At 40.6% G+C, this 17198-nt stretch overlaps 1 protein-coding gene across 3 annotated transcripts in view; it reads left to right on the top strand.

Annotated features, from left to right (window-relative positions):
* LOC149232883 (uncharacterized) overlaps positions 1-17198 on the top strand; it is a 509382-nt gene that overhangs the window by 170293 nt on the left and 321891 nt on the right. The window lies entirely within an intron of this gene.

The raw sequence follows: 17198 nt of genomic DNA, 5'->3' as shown, positions 1-17198 counted from the left end.
TAAATAAAAAAATTGAATATATTAGTATTTTTGAAGTTTGCTAAGATTTTCTGATATGTCCAGTCAGTTCTTTTCTGCACCCTCGGTGACATATTTGACAACACGATGTATGAGACATTGGTCATAATAAAATATTTGCTGCAAAAAAGTACAAAGGCCAAAATATAATGGCAATTGACAAAATAATAAATAGTTGAATATAAATGAGATGATACAATTGAACAATGCAATACTTTGTATATTGCTTGGAAGGGATTATGTCATCAGCAAACGGATGTGTTACTAAGTTTTTAGTTAATAATAGTTGTAATACTTTATATCGTTATATTTATGTTATTCTGGGTGTATGACACATACTGAGGGTTATCACTTCAAATCATCCTTTGGAGAAATCAGTCACTAGGGAGTCAAATGAACATTTGGGTAAGTTCCCCTGTTAGTGATACAATCCCTATAATTCTTGCATTAGTGCTTTGCTAACTAAGGGCAGTTATCCCTATGAAAAATTTCATAACTCAATTTCGATTTTTAAAATGTTATCAGAACCAAATCCAACGGGTGATGGAGAGGTTGAAAGAAGAAAATCAGCAAGGTAACGCTACACTAAATCTTGCTAGTTACAAGCTTTAAAAGTTGAGATCATGAAGAAAGGAGAACCACAAAGGATTTCTGAACAGTAAGCAACTTTAAATATAAAACAAATCTGTCTCTAGTAATCAGAGATGCAATTGCATAATTTGTTGAATTTTGTAGCTATGGTCGGTCTTCTTTTCAAATATATATGTAATAATAAATACAAGACATGTTCTTCATGTCAATTTCAAAAGAAAGAATTTTGATTTTTAAATTTGAATTTTTGGCTCCAGGAAGGTCAAATCAACCCTCCCAGTGATAAAGTCGGTCCAGCTTGTTGTGGCACCCATTCGGCCTCCCAGAAGACTATCTAGAAGGCATTCAACCTCCTCCTCTTGGCACAATTCGGAATCTGGATCTCACACAAGACACAATATCTTCTTGGAAAGAACAAAGTTCATTCTTTAAGTTAAATACTCTAGAAGACTTGGAATATGTAGATCTCCTTTTAGGATACACAAATATATATTAAAATGTATGAATAAGAATGATGATACAAATGAGAGTGAGGGTCCTATATATATAGGCAGGTAAATACCCTTTCACAAACGGTCATGTCTATAGAGACATGCCTCTTCACTACTAATTATTAGTTAATTAAATCATTGTTTGTCTATTATTATTTATATTATTTTTACTATTTATATATATATTTTATTCATAACACTTATGTTCATCTAAGCAAAGTAGACGAGACAAGAAGGACGACGACAATCCAAGTATTTTCTCTCCCTCTCTCTCTCTGTCTCTCTCTTTCTTACCTCATACGTGTGGATTTTCTCTCTTTTTGTGACCTCACACATGTGGAAGACAAACCGAGTTTCTGGCATATCTATGCAGTAGGACCAATGTTTTCTAGGTGTAGAGGAAGGCTGAAATTTGGCCACAGCTGATCAAACCATGTTTGCAAGGGAGCACCCCCCTTTGAATCCACTCCCTGTAATGTTCCTTTTTCTGGTGTTCCTCATGGCATGGTTAGGATGGACTTTCAGAGCTGGGGCAGACAGGTCACAGGTGCATGTTTACTTCATCAGCAGGCCCAGGGGCTTCAGGGGGTGTTTCATGTGGTTTTGAGGGGTTTTTATGTGGTCTGATGGCATTCGCTTGCTATATTCCATCACCTGCACAATTTTCCTTTTGTTCCGTTGCATTCCAGCAACATTCAAAACCATGAGTTATTAATGGGCCTGACTCCATAATTATGCTTAAGGTGGCATTTCGGGAGGAAAACTTGGCAGAACACCTTAGTGTAATAGCTCGTTGGAACGGGAACAAGAAGACCCATAGGATGGGATGGATAGAAGTGATTTTTGATGGCTTGAGGAAACATGGTGGCCAATTTACCATTTTCCCACATTAAAAATAATATTTTAATTAAGGGAAATGTGCTCAATGATTAAAGTAATAATAAAATAGGAGCTTCTAGAGGGGTCTATCAAATCTATAAAAGAGGAGGAGGAGGCCTTTAGAGGACATATTGGATTTGATATTTCTTCTTGTATAAGAGGTTGAGAACCCAGTTCTCTACTCCAGCAGTAGCCCCAGGACAGAAACCCTCGGGTGATTCAGTGAGATTGGGTGAGTACCCATCTCCCCTTGGTGAATTCATATAGAATTCGCAGGAGAGCTCAGCAGTGATATTTCAGTTCAGTTTTGGAGGGCCAGCACAGTGTGGGAGTAGATTCTTGGGGCCAATTTCCCATCTTAACTATTTTATTGTCTCAGCATGTAAACCCCATTTTATGTTATAATAAAGTTGATATTATTTTCTGCCTATCTTTTTATAGAATTGCATGCACTTTATCTATTATATTTTACATGGCAATCTTTTGTTAAATGAATGATAATTAAATGGTGAAATTTGGGTTGAGTTGAATTTCTGCAAATTTAGTAAAATATCCCGTTTGGGACATTATAGTGGTATCAGAGCCAGTGCATCTTGCCACCCTGAGGGTTCCCTTGGGCCCATTATGGGTTGAGATCAATTTTGCATGGGTTAAGGGATGAAAAATTTTAATTGGGCACAACCAGATCGAGTCCTCAATCTGGGTTCTATTTCCACGTGATTCTAGTGAGCGGATTTGCTAGGGGCCGACTCCATCTAATGAAGCGGCTAAGTTGAGGAGAATCGACGAGTCAAGGAAAATTTCTACCATCTCAGAAGTAATTGATCCGAGGCACATGAACATGACCCCGAGAAAAGCAGTTGATGCCTGAATGTAAATTCTATAACAAAAGTGTTGATTTGGGGTAGCATCGGATGTGCTCTAGCGACGAAAATCGGTGGAGAGGCTAAAGCACATGAGATATCCAATACCTAGAAATGGTTTGGGCAGATTCTAAACAGTTTGGGAGATATTAAAATAATTAATATTTTTAATGGAATCCCTAAGTCTAAACTTGGGGAAAATAAAATATTAATATAAAACTGTGTTAGAAGGGTTCAAAAGTCATGGATCAAGCCAGAGTTAATCTTAGTCGTTGATTAGGGACTTAATCCTGGCCGTTGAATTGCCAACGAGAAAAGTATAAGAGGAGGCTTAAGGGTCACTTGGAGAACACACTGGGTTGATCAAGAATTCGATTTTCTGGGGCAGGGCTTCCTGAGAAAATTGAAGGAGTGATAAGAGTTGCAGCTGAGGGGCAGTGAATACAAAAGCAGAGAGGTAGAGAGGGTACCGGGAGCATCAACGCAGAAGACAGGAGAGAGGGACGCAGAGCCAACTAGAGGCCAAGTAAAGCTAGTCAGGGCCCACGCAGAGGCAGCCAGGAGCTGCGTAGTGCCAGAGAGAGCCAGCGTGGGTGACACAGAGGCTCTAGAGGTTGACGCTAGGTTGACGTTGGGCCAGAGATGCTGACACTGGGGATTTCGTGGGGCAGATTGGAGCTGAGAGCTGTGGGATTGTTCATCTGGGGTTTTAGCTGAGATATCTGTCTTCGACTGAGAGGTACTACTGTCGAGATCATTCTCTGTTGGGTGTGCCGGTTTGGCACCCAGATTGTATTCTGAAACTGCTTAATAATAAAACCCTCGGATAGTTGCACCGGTTTTCCCGCATTGGGTTTTTCTGGGAACATTGGTCAAAAAACAATGGTGTAACTTGTGTGCTTGTTTTTCCTTCAGTTGATGATCTGTAATGTGTTGAGCATGTACTTGTATTTATTTTCAGTATTTACATGGTAAATAACTTTTTAATCAAACAGAAAAGGTAGGCAGAAATAAATCAAATCAGAGAGTACATGAAGGATTTCTAACAGTTAGACTTAGAAATTCCAACATGGTATCGGAGCGTGGTTGCAGATCACTGGAGAACTGAGGGCATCAACTGAGCAGAGCAGCAGCAGCAGAAACAATTGTCTCAAGTGACAGAGATTGTTCCTAGCAAAAAAGCAGCTAGGAAGGGGTGACACAGTGCCTGCATCATCAAGTTTGAGCTGGGAGAAGGATCAACGCAGTGGCTGACACAGTCCCTAGAGGCTGACGCTGGGGTTTTCCTGGGGTAGATTGGAGCTAGGAGCTGTTGGAGTGTTTATCCAGAGTTTCGGCCAGAACAACTGTCTTCGACTGAGAGGTACTACTGCCGAGATTATTCTCTGTTGGGTGAGCCGGTTTTGGCACCCAGATTGTATTCTGAAGTTGCCTAATAATTAAAACCCTCAGATAGCTGCACTGGTTTTCCCGCATTGGTTTTTTTCGAGGACATTGGTCCGAAAACAATAGTGTCACTTGTGTGCTTGTTTTGTTTCCTTCAGTTGATGATCTGAAATGTGTTGAGCGTGTACTTGTATTTTTTTTAGTATTTACATGGTAAATAACTTGTTAATTAATCAGAACAAGTAGGCAGAAATAAATCAGAAAAGTACATGAAGGGTTTCTAATAGTTAGGCTTAGAAATTCCAACATGGTATTGGAGCATGGTTGTAGATCACATGAGAACTAAGGACATCAGTTGAGCAGAGTAGTAGCAGCAGAAAACAACTGTCCCGAGTGACAGAAGTTGTTCCTAGCAAAGAAGCAGCAAGGAAGGGGTGACGCAGTGCCTGCCTCATCAAGTTTGAGTAGGGAAGAGGATCAACGCAGTGGCAGAGGGGAGCAGACTCAACCTACGCAGTGCCCGGTCATCTTTCTCAATTAGGAAGGATTGACGTCCGTGGCTAGGAGGTGCGGATTTTGTTGGTGTTGGGATTGCGTAGAGCCTAGAAGCTCTAACCTTCAGTTTGCTGGAGATTAGGAGGCTGTGGGTAAGTTGCCGAGTGAAGCTGGTGGGGTACTGTAGTCGGAACAATACCTAACAGGGCAAGACCAAGGACGAGGGAGTTGCTACCGAGGATTTATAGCCAAGAAATCCGGATTAGTGGTGCAGTTGCACTAACAGTTGGAGTGGGGGCATATTGAAATCAAGGCTCAGAGGGAGTCACACCAAGAACTTCTAGGAGGGAAGTAGAGGAGCAACGAGATGGCAGCGAACAGGGTAAGAGACCTGGACAAACTGGACGGAGCCTCAAACTTCATAGTCTGGAAGGCCAGAATCTTATCTGTTCTAGATAGGAACCGTCTCAAGCAATTCACCTTGAGGACAATAGCGGTCCCAGTTGACACGGCTGATAACGATAGGTACGAGGATGTAATGGTGAGGGCCAAGAGCATCATCCTTGACGGGGTCAAGGATCATGTAGTACCACATATTGTCGAGAAGAATACGACAAATGAGATGTGGGAGGCCCTAACAAAGTTGTATCAACATACTTCCGTGCAGAGGAAGATGCTACTAGAAAATTAGCGGCAGTCATACCAGATGCAGAAGGGAGAATAGATCGACACCTTCCTCGGTCGATTGAAGGAGATCCAGGATCAACTTACTTCCATAGGGGCCACGTCGGATCAAGAATTGATGGTGAGAACAACCCTGAATGTAGTCTCTGAAGACTGGGAGGTGTTTGTTTAGAGCATATTGGGCACGGCAGCCCTTCCAGATTGGGAGGAAATGTGGGCGGCTCTTCGCCAAGAAGAGATCAGAAGGCTGACTAAGGCAGGAAGCAGCGGCAAGGGGGTCAGAATCAAGGAGGAGGAGGAGGTGGATGCTGCCCTAACATCTGAGGGAAAGCAGGAGAAATGGAAGAAGAAGGACCTGTTCAAGGTCAAATGCTTCTACTGTGGGGCACTGGGTCATTATGCGATCTAGTGTTCAAGGAAGAAGAGCAAGGGAGAGGCTTCCGAGACCAGGGCTGTGCCAACAATGGCGGAGAAGGAAGTTGAGACAGATGATGATTGTGCCATGAGTGCTCACACGCCACTTGAGAGGAAGTGGGGAGACATCGAGCTGTAGTCAGATGGATTACAGGCGATGAGGGGCATGATTCTCGAGGTACCCAGCCTCTTGGATTATACCTGCTACAGGAGCCCCAAAGAGTAGTAGCAGTACTGGCGGATGTCAGTAGAGACAGATGCGGACGGAGCGATAGAGGGAGCTACAGTGCAAGAGTCCCAGGACAGCGTGAGGCAACAGTGCGAGGCGCATGGAGTTGTTGCAACAACAAAAAGGTCAGAGAGGGAGCACTTGTCAGCGACCGAAGGAGTTTCAACATCGTGGGTGACTCTAGCCTGACGAAGATGTCAGAATTGGGAGATCAGTTACTTACTTCTCAGTAACTGAGTTCCAGTGCAACAGTTAGTAGTGGCAGTGCTATGGGCAGCATGATGAGAGGGGCTACCGTACAGATGCAGCAGTGGCAGTGGCAGGGCCATGGGTAGCAGTACATGATGCAGCAATGCAGAGGATGTTGGGTTGTAGGCCTAGCATCAGCATAGGGACCAATGCCGGATGATCAGGGTGATGCTCAGTGAGGAGTATTACTAGAGCACAATCCTCGCTAAGAGGGAGTGTTGATTTGGGGTAGCATCAAATGTGCTCTAGCCACGAAAATTGGTGGAGAGGCTAAAGCATATGAGATCTCCAATACTCAGAAATGGTTTGGGCAGATTCTAAATAGTTTGTGAGATATTAAAATAATTAATATTTTTAATGGAGTCCTTAAGTCTAAACTTAGGGAAAATAAAATATTAATGTGAATTAATATAAAACTATGTTAGAAGGGTCCAAAAGTCATGGATCAAGCCAGAGTTAATCTTAGCCGTTGATTAGGGACTTAATCTTGGTCGTTGAATTGTCAACGAGAAAAGTATAAGAGGAGGCTTGAGGGTCACTTGGAGAACACACCGAGTTGATCAAGATTTCGATTTTCTGGGGCAGGGTTTGCTGAGGAAGTCGAAAGAGTGATCAGAGTTGCAGTTGAGGGGTAGTGAATACAGAAGCAGAGAGGCAGAGATAGTACCAGGAGGATCAACGCAGAAGCTGGGAGAGAGGGACGCAGAGCGAGCTATAGGTTCACACAGAGCCAGCCAGGGCTCATGCAGAGTCAGCCAGGAGCTGCGTAGTGCCTTAGAGAGCTAGCGTGGGTGACGCAGAGGCTCTAAGCGCTGACGCAGTGCCTCTAGAGGGTGATGTAGGGTGAGCTAGGGTGACGCTGGGCTAGAAAGGGTTGACGTAGTCCTAGATGATGACGCTCGTGTTTTCGTGGGGTAGATTAAAGCTGGGAGCTGTCAAAGTGTTTATTCGGGGTTTCAGCCGGAACATTTGTCTTCGACTGAGAGGTACTACTTCTGAGATTATTCTCTGTTGGGTGAGCCTGTTTTGGCACCTAGATTGTATTTTGAAACTGCTTAATAATTAAAACCCTCAGATCGCTGCACCAGTTTTCCCGCATTGGGTTTTTCCGGGGACATTGGTCCAAAAACAACGATGTCACTTGTGTGCTTGTTTTGTTTCCTTCAGTTGATGATCTGTAATGTGTTGAGCATGTACTTGTATTTATTTTCAATATTTACTGTTGGCATTATGACACAAGTTTGGCGCTATGACACAGGTGTTGTCCTTGATGGCAACTCACTTAGATGATAGATCATAGTTCAGGCTCTCAGAATGAAGGAAAAAGAGTTATACACAGGTTCCTCCTAACCAAGTCGCATATACATGCGGGTTAGCCGACCAAAAGATGCGTATACGTATACACGCACTTTCATGCAAGGGAAGGTGCGTACATTGGGTTTTGGTCGGTGGTATTTGGACCATGGTATTATGATCCATGGTATTGGTCCAAGGTATCTTGTCCGACATGTTGACCCAGGTATTTGGTCCAAGGTTTTGGTTCTAAGTGGTTTTGGACCATGGTATTGAGTAAGGCCTAAGACTATAAAATGAGGAGAAGATCATTAGGCAAAGGCACTGAGAAAGTCTTGAATATTTGATGAAGTATGAGATCCAGTATGCAGGTTATGGGTTCATGATGCTTTGCTTGATCTGAGCTAAGGAGGAATCTCAGCGGTTGATGGAGAACAAGATCTAAGGATAGATCGGGATCTAATGGCTTGGAATGAATCATCTCTATACGGTTTTATCATGTTTATTTTAGATTTGTATACTGACGCATGTAATGTTCTGTAAATATTATGATTTGGGTATAACTCAAGTTTGGAATAGCTGCAAATCATGAATGAATATTTACAGATGTATATGCTGGTTGACTATGATAAAAGCACGTACATACGCAGGTTAGATTCATCTAAGTAGCGTATAACATATGAACTATGATGTTTGAAGTTACAGGTGGTTCTGGTTGTTGATGAGTTATGATGACAGTTCACTGGTGTCAGTGTTCTGCATATTCAATCTAGTTGATTGTGTTTATCTTCAGTGTTGATGGATGAGATCTAATAATGGATGAGGATCATAATGACTTATCTTTATGTGATTTGATGGACTAGATCTGGTTGCTAACACTCATATTATCCTTGTATATGTAATGATCTGGGTATGTCTGAAGTCAGGAAGTGCAGCGAAGTTATAAGTAAGTAATTAATGACATATATGCTGGTTAGCTTTGGTGAAGTTGCGTATACACGCTGATTTGACTCTTCCAAGTAGCGTATGCACTCTGATGCATGATTTTTGATGATACAGTTAGATCTGAACATTGTTGCAGAGTTCTGTGTTCTACTCTGTGTTCTGGTGACTGCAGTTTGTTGATAGGGTTTCAGTGATTCAATATTGGGTGGTTCAGAGATTGATGATGCTAGTGTTGATTGATTGTGTGCTTCAATGATATTGATGGGTCCAGTATGAAAATTGGATGAAACGAGGCTTTTAGATTATGGTGTTGTGCTTAAGGAGTATCCAGTCTGAAAATTTATGAAACGTGGTACCTGGAGGAAGAAAGAGAATGTTGTAGCCTTCTGTAGGTCGGCACCTACATACTAGTACATCAGCTAGTACAAGAGCTAAGGGGGTTGTAGCTCCCTTTGAGTAGTAGCTAGAAAACGAGTGAGGGTTGGAGCATTCATTACGCCAGCGCCTACGTACTAGTAAAAGAATCAGCTAGTACAAGAGCTAAGGGGGTTGTAGCTCCCTTCCAGGAGAAGCTGGAGAACGAGAGGAGGTTGTAACCTTCTGCAAGTAGAAGCCTGTGTACAAGGCTGCACCAGTACAGAAATATTGTAAAAAGAAGTTTCTTATTAAAGGAAGATAGAGATGAATTGCAGCAGGTGGTTTTCACCCACATTGGGTTTCCACCTTACATCATGGTGTTCATGTGTGCTTCTTGTGTGTGATGATCTGTTCTGTTTTACTACACCTGTTTACTGTTCATATGGTTAATAAATGTCTAATGCACTAAATAAAGATCAACATTTAATGGATTAACTGAATCATAAGTTTACTAGATATATGCTACTTGCATTAGACACAGGTGTGTGTACACGCAGGTTCCCTTAACTGAAGTAGCGTATATGAATCTGAGTATGGAAATGAAAAAGTGTTTGATTTGATAATACTGATTCACCCCCCCGCTCTCAGTATTATTTCTAACAATTGGAATCAGAGCAGGCCCTTTGGTAGAAGCTTGATCGCTTGAAGGAGATCCGTAGAACAATGGGAAAGTAGCTTAAGAAGAAAGCACCTAAGAAGATGAAGACATCTCAAAGGAACTATGATAGTGGGAGAATCGATTGGGGAATATGTGGAAGAAACACTTCAGATTCATAATCACTTCAAAATGAGGATGAACAAGCAAAAGAACTATCAGGTATGAATTTGTTATCCTTTGGTGATACATTTCTCCATCCATTTGAAGATGATGAAAGTGATAGCGAAACAACTGAATTTTCTCTTATGGGTGAGAAAGAAAGATATGAAATAGAGGCAGAATTTAAAAGGCTTACAGACAAAATTAGAGATCAACAAGATCTATTGCACAAAAGGGAATGTGTCTCCAAAGAAGAAGTTACCAATCTAAAAGCTCAACTAGAAGAAGGAAACAAGGTAAGAAAGCTATTCAAGGAAAAGGAAGATCAATTTCAAAAGTTGCAGGATGAAGTAACATCATTAAGAAATGAAGTAAATGGAAGGAGCATAACAATCAAGAAACTCAGAGAAAGATCCAGTTACTATAAAATTCTTGAAGCTACAATCCTCTTGCTAAAAGAAGATCTTGAAGAATCAAATAAGTAGAATAAAGAACTACTCCAAGCTCTTGAAAACAAGAAAACGAAGTTCTTGAATTAAGACATCAGTTGGAAGAAGGAAAAAACGCTGAAGAAAACATGAAGACGTAGTATCGTGAAAAGGAAGAGCAACATCAGGTTGAGGTAAATATTCTAAAAGATAACTTAGAAGAAAAGGATAAGCTCTTACGATTTCAAGATAGTAGTAAGATCTTGAATGATATTCTTAGTAGTCAAAGGTCTCCTGCTATCAAAACTGGTCTTGATTTTCATGAATTTGTTCAAGATGAATCTAGTTCACAAAATAAGACAAGGAACTCTAATGCACAATCTAAAATACTCAACAAGGAGATGAGAGGTAAATCCCATCAACAACCAAGGAAAGAAAATCTTTTACTCCTCCGATGAATAATGTTGAATGTTATGTATGTCATAATCTTGGACATGTTGTAGCCAAATGCAGAAGTAGAATGGTTCAAGACCATCACACAGAAAGATCATCTCGTTCTAGGTACTTTAAGGGCTATTGTTTTTCTTGCAATATGTTTGGTCACAAAGCTATTGATTGCTATAGAAGGAATATGAAACATGTAAGATGTTATGCATGTAACAAGCTTGGACATATAGCAAAGGAATGCAAGAACAAAGTATATGGGCACCATACCAAAAGGAGAAAACATCATCACACTTGAAGATATGGAAGAAGAAGGAAGTATAGTCAGAAAGATGTGGCACAGCACAATGTACAAACATAACAGACTCAGAGGAAGCTGAAAGTGTAAAACTTCAGTGTTCTCAATATCATATGCAAGTTTCATAAAGAGAAGTCGCGTATAGACGTGAATTAGACACTGCACAGTCGTGTATATGTCAGTTTGAGAAAAGCAGTGGGACAGGCTCAGGAAAAGGGTCTAATATGATTCAGTCCATTATTTGCTTTGTTTGATAATGGTTACAATCTGCTGATGATGTGTGGAAATGTCTTGATACTTGTAAGATGTTTAGAAGTGTTTTGATCCTAACTTGATGATGATGATGCCTTGATACTTCTTGTTGATATATGCATGATTAGATCCGACAGTAAACAAGATGGCATAGGTTCAGGGGGAGCATATACTTTTAATAATGCATTGTTGGCATTATGGTTAGTAGTCCTTGGTGATGATGCTTATATGGCTAAATGATACATCTTTCTATGATAAAATCTCATATGATTCTTGGGGTTACATAGTTGGTGTTCAGATCAGATTTGTGGTTGATTCTCTGATGATGCATATATGGTGCTTACATGGTGATCTTCATAAGGATAAGGAGAAGTACAAAGCTTGAATACACAACTTCATTACTTGATGATGAGTCACTCATACGCTGTTGTCGTCATATGCATAAAGATCATATAATACAGTTATGATGCAGGATTCCTATAGTTCTTGGCGCTCATGTGGATGAGGATTGTTGCTGTTGATGATATCAAGAAGTCTTGACAAAAGATCTTGAGCTCAAGATACATAGTGCTATATACAATATGTTGGATACATGGATGATTAAGTTGTATTGTTGGAGACATGATGATGATGAGTTCTTACCTATATGATGATAGGTTGATACTTACATATGTTGATTGATGCAGATGTTCCCAAGTGATGATACATGGATGATATATAAAATCATGCCAATCTTGTTGATAAGATGGCTATGGTGTTTTTCACATACGATATAATGTGAATGATTTTGTATGTCATATACATAATTCATTCATGGAAGGCTATGATGATGTTCAAAAGGATGAGTTGACATCTATATGCAGACATACCTTGTTACAGGTTGATGACTTCTACACTAATGGACATATACAGGTTGCTGATCTGGAAGCGGTTGATAGATGCCTATTGAGCAGATCATACAATGCTGATGATACTTGCTAATGATTATCATATTCTTGTCTTAGATATTTAGTCTCTATGTCATGTATTTCTTTTATTATCAAGGTCATGTAACAACCTATCTTGTTTTCCCACTATGCTTGGGATGGATGATGTAATATCATGTATAAGCTTTTGGTGGATCCCCACTTGGTTGGATGGATGAGTCAATATTGGTATATCCCCACTTGGTTGGGAGAGGGATGTATGTATGAGTCTTTGGTGATAGGAAGGTCATTTATGATGTATAAAGAAATGTTTCTTCTTGTAAAACATCTTCTTGCAGACCTTGCATATAGTCAGGGGGAGCATGGATAGCACAGCAGAGCAGATATTTCAGCATGTACTCAGGGGGAGCATAACCCTTGCCCTTGATGACAAAGGGAGAGAATGACTATGAGTGACTTGGGGTTGCCATCAAGTCCAAAGGGGGAGATTTTTGGCATTATGACACAGGTTTGGCGCTATGACATAGGTGTTGTCCTTGATGGCAACTCACTCAGATGACAGATCACAGTTTAGGCTCTCAGAATGAAGGAAAAAGAGTTATACGCAGGTTCCTCCTAACCAAGTCACGTATACACGCGGGTTAGTAGACCAAAAGATGCATATATGTATACACGCACTTTCATGCAAGGGAAGGTGCGTACATTGGGTTTTGGTCCGTGGTATTTGGACCATGGTATTGGTCCAAGGTATCTTGTCCGACGTGTTGACCCCAGGTATTTGGTCCAAGGTTTTAGTTCTAAGTGGTTTTGGACCATGTTATTGAGTAAGGCCTAAGACTATAAAAGGAGGAGAAGATCATTAGGCAAAGGCACTAAGAAAGTTTTGAATATCTGATGAAGTATGAGATCCAGTATGCAGGTTATGGGTTCATGATGCTTTGCTTGATCTGAGCTAAGGAGGAATCTCAACGGTTGATGGAGAACAAGATCTAAGGATAGATCGGGATTTAATGGCTTGGAATGAATCATATCTATACGGTTTGATCATGTCTATTCTAGATCTGTATATTGACGCATGTAATGTTCTGTAAATATTATGATCTGGGTATAACTCAAGTTTGGAATAGCTGCAAATCATGAATGAATATTTACAAATGTATACGTTGGTTGACTATGATAAAAGCACGTACATACGCAGGTTAGATACATCTAAGTAGCGTATACCATATGAACTATGATGTTTGAAGTTACAGGTGGTTCTGGTTGTTGATGAGTTCTAATGACAGTTTACTGGTGTCAGTATTTTGCATATTCAATTTGGTTGATTGTGTTTAGCTTCAGTGTTGATGGATGAGATCTAATAATGGATCAGGATCATAATGACTTATCTTTATGTGATCTGATGGACTAGATCTGGTTGCTAACACTCATATTATCCTTGTATATGTAATGATTTGGGTATGTCTGAAGTCAGGAAGTGCAGCAAAGTTATAAGTAAGTAATTAATGACATATACGCTGGTTCGCTTTGGTGAAGTTGCGTATACACGCTGGTTCGGCTCTTCCAAGTAGCGTATGCACTCTGATGCATGATTTTTGATGATACAGTTAGATCTGAACATTGTTGCAGAGTTCTGTGTTCTACTCTGTGTTCTGGTGACTGCAGTTTGTTGACAGGGTTTCAGTGATTCAGTATTGGGTGATTCAGAGATTGATGATGCTAGTGTTGATTGATTGTGTGCTTCAATGATATTGATGGGTCTAGTATGAAAATTGGATGAAACGTGGCCTTCAGATTATGGTGTTGTGCTTCAGGAGTATCCAGTTTGAAAATTTATGAAACATGGTACCTGGAGGAAGAAAGAGAAGGTTGTAGCCTTCTGTAGGTTGGCACCTATGTACTAGTACATCAGCTAGTACAAGAGCTAAGGGGGTTGTAGCTCCCTTCTAGTAGTAGCTGGAAAACAAGTGAAGGTTGGAGCATTCAGTAGGCTGACGCCTACGTACTAGTAAAAGGATCAGCTAGTACAAGAGCTAAGGGGGTTGTAGCTCCCTTCCAGGAGAAGCTGGAGAATGAGAGGAGGTTGTAACCTTTTGCAGGTAGAAGCCTGCGTACTGGTATAAGGCTGCACCAGTATAGAAATATTGTAAAAAGAAGTTTCTTATTAAAGGAAGATAGAGATGAATTGCAGCAGGTGAATTTCACCCACATTGGGTTTCCACCTTACATCATGGTGTTCATGTGTGCTTCTTGTGTGTGATGATTTGTTCTGTGTTACTGCATCTGTTTACTGTTCATATGGTTAATAAAGTTCTAATGCACTAACTAAATATCAACATTTAATGGATTAATTGAATCATAAGTTTATTGGATATACGCTAGTTGCATTAGACACAGGTGCGTGTACACGTAGGTTCCCTTAACTGAAGTAGCGTATATGAATCTGAGTATGGAAATGAAAAAGTGTTTGATTTGATAATACTGATTCACCCCCCCTCTCAGTACTATTTCCAACATTTACATGGTAAATAACTTGTTAATTAATCAGAACAAGTAGGCAAAAAAAATCAGAAAAGTACATGAAGGGTTTCTAATAGTTAGGCTTAGAAATTCCAACAAAAAGATGGTCTGCATTTTGGTTAACTCAAAGCACTGAAAGCAGCTGAATTGAGTTTTAAGGGGGGCGATTCCAGTGAAGCAAAATTCACAAGGGCCGAGCAAATCATATAATTGTCAAATTTTATTTTCACCATGTCAAACAAAATCACGTTTGTCTCTCGATCATTATCGGGCCACAAAATCCATCCGAACTTCATGTAACAAAATGCGCAGACAGAGCATAGTGTCATAAGAAAATGTCTCCGACTGAGAGGTACTACTGCTGAGATTATTCTCTATTGGGTGAGCTGGTTTTGGCACCCAGATTGTATTTTGAAACTGCTTAATAATTAAAACCCTCAGATAGGTGCACCGTTTTTCCTGCATTGGGTTTTTCCAGGGACATTGGTCCAAAAACAACGATGTCACTAGTGTACTTGTTTTGTTTCCTTTAGTTGATGATCTATAATGTGTTGAGCATGTACTTGTATTTATTTTCAGTATTTACATGGTAAATAACTTGTTAATTAATCAGAACAAGTAGGCAGAAATAAATCAGAAAAGTACATGAACGGTTTCTAATAGATAGGCTTAGAAATTCCAACAAAAAGATGGTCTGCATTTTGGTCAACTCAAAGCAGTGAAAGCAGCCGAATTGAATTTTAAGGGGGGCAATTGTAGCGAAGCAAAATTCACAAGGGTTGAGAAAATCATACAACTGTCAAATTTTATTTTCACCATGTCAAACAAAATCATGTTTGTCTCTCGATTATTATTGGGCCACAAAATCCATCTGAATTTCATGTAACAAAATGCGCATATAGAGCATAGTGTCATAAGAAAATTCATGAGATTCTGCGGCTGGGTTTATTAGAAACTGTAAATCAATATTTGACTACAAAATCAAGTGCAAACCTAGGGCGTGATTTCCTTCAGTGACAAGACAGGATCACTGACTCACAATCAAAGCCAAGTCGAGCTGCCAAATAAATTATGTTGCATGGCCATGTTTTGAGCAATACCAATGTGATTGATGGAGCAATGAGTATACAGTGCTTAGAGATTGCATTGCCATGAAGACCGTGCACATTAACTCGATTGTGTGAATTAGCCACAAGAGGAGTTAGCGTCATCGATCCATTGCCAGGGACCGATAGGGGTGAGTTTTGCAGGACCGGGCACATCTATTGATCAAATTTGTGTGTGGGAACGTTGTAGCAGAGGGCAGGTTAAGGCTGGGCCAAGCGACGTCAAGAATCAAGAATCGCACACAGTGCGCAACCAACCACATGCCAAGTGTTAAAATTGGCAACTAGGGCCAAACTCCATATGGGTCTACTTATTCATGGCAGTTGATATTTTTCTTGGATTCCTCTTGTCGAGAGGTGTAGGATTGATCTAAAGATCATCCGATTCCGACATGTATTCATGGAGATATGAATTTATTTGTGTTATGGGACAATTTGTCATGGTTGGCCAACAACCAAATTACCCCCACTTGTGCTCAACGTTTTAGTATAAAAAGAGGTGGCTTGCTAGTCATTTGGATACACTTTTCTTATGATCTCTTCCTCCCCACTTGTCTTTGGGTTTTAGTGGAAGGAGGAGTCACTAAGAGGATACGCTGCCCTAACTCTAGACTCTATCTAAAGAAAGTCTATACGCTGCCCTAAGAGGAGTTACCCTAACCCTGCTTACAGTCAAAAGGAGAAGGCATCTACGTTGTCTTATATGCAGTCAAAATGAGGGTCTCCTAGCAACAAGGACGAAGTTTCTAGCAAGACTTAAACGTTGTCCAAAAGAAGTCTATATGCTGTCCTAAACACGGTCTCCATGCCGCAATCAATGAGGGTTTATACGCTGTCATGAGATGGTGTTCTAGCAAGCCTTAAACGCTGTCAAGAGAAGGTTTTCCATACGCTGCAGAAGGGAACTTCAACGTAGAGCAAGGGGATAGCAAGTCCTAGTGCTAACAAGTGTTTTATGACGATGTTCTAATTGAAACACAATCATGAAGGATAGATGCTAAACGCTGTCATCCTAATGCTAAAGGCTGTCAGTCTCCTAGCCATTGCACTTAAGGCAATAGGAAGGGACACTTATATATACATCCATTATTCACTGTCCTTAAGTATCATGAAGAGTATAACTATAACCTAGCTGCTTTGCTAGGCTGGAAGCAATAGCAAGCAGCTAAGGCTGGTAAGATATAGTATTGCAGTGCAGTGATGGTGCAGTAACGTGCATGGAGCATCATGGTGCAGTAAGGTGCATGGGCAGCATGGTGCGGTAGGGTGCATGAAGCAGCATGATGAATGGTGCAGCATAGTACACATTGACAGTGGTGCAGCACAATGATGCATAGTGCAACATGATGAATAATGTAGCATGATGATGAAGAGCAACATGTTGGGTACAACATGATGAGGTACAACTCAGTGATGGTGTAGCACAGTGATGATGGACATGATGAATGGTGCAGTATAGTGCACAGTGACAGTGGTGCAACACAGTGATGCATAGTGCACATGATGATGAAGA

The sequence above is a fragment of the Pinus tabuliformis genome, chromosome J, assembly GCF_031772625.1.
Source record: "Pinus tabuliformis cultivar Carrire ecotype Pingquan chromosome J, CPIR1, whole genome shotgun sequence".
Taxonomy (NCBI): domain Eukaryota; kingdom Viridiplantae; phylum Streptophyta; class Pinopsida; order Pinales; family Pinaceae; genus Pinus; species Pinus tabuliformis.
Note: the sequence above shows the minus strand (reverse complement) of the source record. Positions and strands in the feature narration are given on the sequence as shown.